The sequence below is a fragment of the Mytilus californianus genome, unplaced genomic scaffold (genome assembly GCF_021869535.1).
Source record: "Mytilus californianus isolate M0D057914Y unplaced genomic scaffold, xbMytCali1.0.p SCAF_3, whole genome shotgun sequence".
Classification (NCBI taxonomy): domain Eukaryota; kingdom Metazoa; phylum Mollusca; class Bivalvia; order Mytilida; family Mytilidae; genus Mytilus; species Mytilus californianus.
The window spans coordinates 112,895,743-112,901,779 of record NW_026262679.1 but is presented as its reverse complement, the minus strand read 5'-3'; positions in this window follow the sequence as shown (position 1 = coordinate 112,901,779).

The following is a 6,037-nucleotide window of genomic DNA, read 5'->3' as shown; positions in this document are numbered from 1 at the left end:
TCCCGTGGCAGTCTAAATTTCTCCGACCTTAATCCCGGACGCCCCTCTTACAGAACCTACCTATTGTATTTATTGTGAACTTGTTCTCGTCCTGAATATGCATGAAATATTTGCCACTGGACGTTAAGCAACCAACAATCAATCAATCAATCAATATAAAGAACCCAATTTCATTGGTATATACAAAAACAAATGCCAACAATAACAACTTGTTAGCTTTTAATGTGTTTTCTGCATTTATTTCATCGTTCATCATCAATTTCTTCGTTTGTTGAAACTTAACATTACCACACTATGTAACTAATAATATGCAAATGCTATACAAATTTATAAGCACGAGACATGACTTGCCTGCTTTGTCGATCATGAATGAATTTAATGCTGGAAATCTTTAAGAACTACAGATTTCAAACACAATTAACATTATCAATAATTAACGAAAATGAGGTCAAGGTCTGATGAACCCTGAAAGTCAGACATGTCACAAATTACGATTTTCCCAATTGGTTATAGAATCTGAAAAACGAGCATAACCACGAAAACTTAATATTGATCATTGAAAATGAAATTAATGTCAATGTCATAAAATTGACATATTGCAGACAGTATCTGAGAAACAGACCTAACCACGAACACGTAATGTTGACCAATGAACCAAGAAAATTAGGTCAAGATCAGATGAACCCTGCTAGACAAACATGTACGTCTCACAATCATTCCAAGTCTCAAATATTGTTGATATTTTGCATGAAGAATCTGTGAAATGGACCCAACCGCGAAAACTGACAAATGAACCATGAAAAGAGGTCAAGGTTAAATGAATCTTGTGTGATAGACATGTACATCTTAATCATTCCATATCCCAAATATAAGTGATCTATTGCATAAAGTATCAAAGAAATGAACCCAACTACGAAAACTTAACATTGATAAATGTATCATGTATCATGGAAATGAGGTCAAGGTCAGATGAATCCTACTAGACAGACATTTCCACATTACAATTATTTAATATCCAAAATATAAGTGATATATTGCATATAGTATCAAAGAAGTGGACCTTACTACGAAAACTTACATTTTTCAATACAACGTGGAAATGATTTGATTTGATTTTTGGTGTTTTAACGCCACTTTTAAGCACCGCTTTTGGGCTATTTCGTGGCGTCCAGTTTTTATTGGTGGAGGAAGCCGGAGTGCCCGGAGAAAACCACCGACTTTCGATAGGAAAACTGATAATCCTAGTCAATTGAGATTGGAGTCGAGTGCACCCGCACGAGCGGGGTTCGAACTCACAACCTGTGTTGACTGGCTAGTGATTACAGTAGTAATTACTTAGACCACTCGGCCACCGAGGACCTTCCAACGTGGAAATGAGGTGAAAGTCAGACGAACCCCGTCAGACAGGCATGTACATGTGCCTTACAATGATACTATATACAGCATATAGTTTTCCTATTAAGCATTTAAATAGAAAATCATGTCTGAAACAGTTTTTTAAGCAGTTGGCTTGCTTAACCATGAAAATGCGGTCGACAATGGGCACATGCTAAGTCTATGTCTCACATTCTGTGACTTTCACTGCAGATGAGACATGTCCATTTCAGTTGATATACTGATTTATCAGATACAAGATAATAGCTCACTACTTTCAGGGAAAATTATGAGTTGCACTTTTTATAAATGCAAGAAGAACTAGCTTTTCTTCAAAAACTTTCTAAGGTTTTTAAATTTCTTTCGAACAGTAGTGGCAATATTTGACGATATGTCAATTTTCTACCAGTGCACTTTGATAATACAGTCTTGATTGTTATATATCCAACATGTAATAGGAATTGGTCCTGGAAACTATTTTGTTATAAGCTTTCCAGATTTTTCATTTTCAGTAATACTGACGAATTTTAATATGGAGTCTGTTCTGCAACCATTATTTTTAAGAATATCAGTAACATTTCATTTGTACAAATTGCTAACTTTGTTTAACCTTTCAAGCATTTTAAGCTTTATTTATTTTTTTGCCTCATTTAAGCTGACTTTATACTCTACATTGCATTATTATTTTCTAATAAAATCCTTCCTTTAATCACTCAGTAGCCTCCAACTCTGGTTAAATTAAAATAATTAAATCTGTTATTTCATTATCTTGTAATTTGATTTTATGTCCAATTTCCTACATTTTTTTAAAGACAAAGAACTGAACCTTAAAAAAATAAATGAAAAACAAACAAGAATGTGTCCATAGTACACGGATGCCCCACTCGCACTATCATTTTCTATGTTCAGTGGACCATGAAATTGGGGTCAAAACTCTAATTTGGCATTAAAATTAGAAAGATCATATCATAGGGAACATGTGTACTAAGTTTCAATTTGATTGGACTTCAACTTCATCAAAAACTACCTAGACCAAAAACTTTAATCTGAAGCGGGACAGACGGACGAACGGACGAACGAATGGACGCACAGACCGAAAAACATAATGCCCCTCTACTATCGTAGGTGGGGCATAAAAAAGGAAAACAGAGAGTGTGTCTACAGCGGTGTTTTGCATTTGTGCCAATCTGCACTTCATTTACGCCAATATTTCTTTTCATTTGCGCCAATGTTTTTTTTTCATTTGCGCTAATTTACAGGTAAACACAAGTCTTCAGATATACAAGTTGATATAATAACAAAAATATAGAAGTAGGATTTCGAGCAGGATAAGTTTATTGTAAAAGTTTCTAAATCTATTTTTTAATCAAAATGTAAATGTTTGAGTAAAACTGTGTGCGAAAATTCCATCTCTTCAAAACAGAAGTGTTTAAATCAACAATTTATATAGTAAGATTATATAAATCCTTGATGAGCTCAACATGTATGTATGCACAGAAACATATACGATGAACATGAACTCATTGAACACCACTAAATGAAAAATTAATAATTGGCGCAAATGACAATAAATTGCTTCGCCGAGCGCAGCTGGATACGATCGCAGAGGTCCAACCCTGAACAGTTGGGGCAAAAATGGACACAATATTCGTGCTTGATACAGGTCTGAATTTGGACTGTAATTAAATATTTGACACATAATAGGTTTCGGACACAGAATAACTGTAGTCAAAGAACTTAGAATTGGTTAAATGATTTGAATTTATATTAATTTTTTTGCTTTTGTGCAATACACTATGCTGTTGCGAATTGACCCCCCCCAAAAAAAAAAAAAAAAAAAAAAATTACCCCCCCCCCCCCCCCCCCATTTTTTTTTGCAAAAAAAAATATATGAAGAAATTTTCTTTTTAATTTCTGAAATCTGAAATGAGAAAAAAAAATGTCCCTCCCCCCACAATTTCTTTTTTACCCCCAATTTTTTTTTCACCTTTCCCCCAAAAAAATTCTTTCCCTCAAGATATGGTCATTATCTCAATTCAATTTTCCAATGGAGTTTACAACCATAATTACTTATTTAAATACATCATAAAAGTCTTAAAATAGAAAATGACATACATAATCATGTCTAAAATTAATTTTCCTATATCAGCATTTTTAATAGTAACTTCTAAAAATAAATTGACAACTTATCACCTCAAGACAATATATTTATTTATTTATACATAATTTAAAAGCAGTGTAAGGGAGGTAATCCAAACACAAAACATTGTACTTAAAAGTAATTGCGCATTAACAAGGAAACCCTTGTTTTCCCCCTTTTTTGCCCCCAATTCCTAAACGGTTTGAGCCATAACCCCCCAATGCCAATTTTAACCATCCCTTTGTGGTATGGAAACTTGTGGTATAATTTCAGAGAGATCCATACACCATTCCACAAGTTATTGTCTGGAAACTAGAAAAATGCTTATTTGGGCCCCTTTTTGGCCCCCAATTCCTAACCTGTTGGGACCATAACCCCCAAAATCAATCCAAACCTTCCTTTTGTGGTCATAAACCTTGTGTTTAAATTTCATAGATTTCTATTTTCTTATACTAAAGTTATTGTGCGAAAACCAAATGTCTTCGGATGAGGATGACAACGACATGATACCAATATACGACCGCAAAATTTTTTGCGGTCGTATAAAAATTATATTTTCAATATTGGCGCAAATGTCATACACCTGTCTACAGGGTATGATTTACCTGCTACACATGCAACACCTACCATGCTAATCCACTCAGTAAAGATGTCACAAAAACGAATAGGGCACAATCAGTAAATTTACAGATCAGCTGATAACTGTGGTATGTTGCAGTGGTATCAAAATCAAAAGCATTTTCGATTAGGTTCTTAAGAGGTAAGCTATCATCCAAAAACTCAGCTCTATTTTTGGTCTTTTCTAAGTATCTGTAACCTTGACCTTGGAAATGTAAACCTCAAACCCATTAAGTATCTCTGGTATAATATGTGATCATATATAAAATTAGGTATTAGTGTTACAATGTATCGTCCTAAACCCTTTTCTGCACTGTTATGGATCTGCTACACATTGTGTGTGAACTATTTTAGGTTCTGTGGCCTTGACCAGGGTTTGTTTAACATCTTAATCTATTGGGATCTTTCTCTTACTGTATGTGACTGTATATCAATTAAAATCCATTGGGATGTTCCTTTCATTAAAGCTGATGAAACATATAAGTTTGATTCCAATCCCAACAACTGGTCTAGTACCAGTTACTGTCCTAAATAAGCAGTTTTTCTCAACACTTTAAAACAGGAACTCTGTTTATAAACATTGTTGTAACATATTGAAAAGGGTTATCAAAAGCAATGTTTGCATCAAGCCACCAAATATATAAAAATCTCCACTTATTCTGAACATTAATGTGATATTTTGCTGTTTTGTGACAAGAGAAGAAGATATGTCAATTTCACCAAACATTTATCATTCTGTCCTCTTCTTCTTGTCACTTCATCTGATCTGATCATGAAATCATGTCACTTGAAATCAACAAATTACACTGTATTGAAGAGGTGAATAGAATTGGATTAAAAAAATTCAAAAATCTTTTTTAATTCTATTGAAATAAATTGCTTCGCCGAGCACAGCTGGATACGACTGCAGAGGTCCAACCCTGAACAGTTGCGGCAAAAATGGACACAATATTCGCGCTTGATACAGGTCTGAATTTGGATTGTAATTCAATATTTGACACATAATAGTTTTCTGACACAGAATAACTTAGAATTGGTAATATGATTTGAATTCATATTCAATTTTTTGCTTTTGTGCAATACACCATGCTGTTGCAAAATTGACATCCCCCCTTTTTTTTTCAAAAAAAAAAAAAAATTGAAGGATTTTCTTTTTGATTTCTGAAATCTTGAGGAGAAAAATTTGTCCCCCCCCCCAATTTTTTTTTAACCTCCCCCCCCCCTTTTTCCAAAAAAAAAATTCTTCCCTCAGTCATGGTCATAATTTCAATTCAAATTTCCAATGGAGTTTGCAACCATAATAACCCATTTAAATACATCATAAAAGTCTTAAAATAGAAAATGACATACATAATCATAGCTTAAATTAATTTACCTTAATCAGCATTTCTAAAATTATCAAAATAGTAACTTCTAAAAATGAAAAGTAGTGTAAGGGAGGTAATTCAAAGTTGTGTCAAACACAACTTTGAATTACCTCCCTTACACTGTAATTTGTACTTAAGTAATTGTCCTTTAACCAGGACACCCTTGTTTTTGCTCACTTTTTTGCCCCTAATTCCTAAACGGTTTGAGCCACAACCCCCCAAAGCCAATCCTAACCATCCCTTTGTGGTATGAAAACTTGTGGTATAATTTCAGAGAAATCCATACACTGTTCCACAAGTTATTGTCATGAAACTAGAAAATTGCTTATTTGGGCCCCTTTTTGGCCCCTAATTCCTAAACTGTTGGGACCATAACCCCCAAAATCAATCCCAACCTTCCTTTTGTGGTTATAAACCTTATGTTTAAATTTCATAGATTTCTATTTACATTTACTAAAGTTATTGTCCGGAAACCAAATGTCTTCGGACGACGACAACGACGTGATACCAATATATGACCGCAAAATTTTTTGCGGTC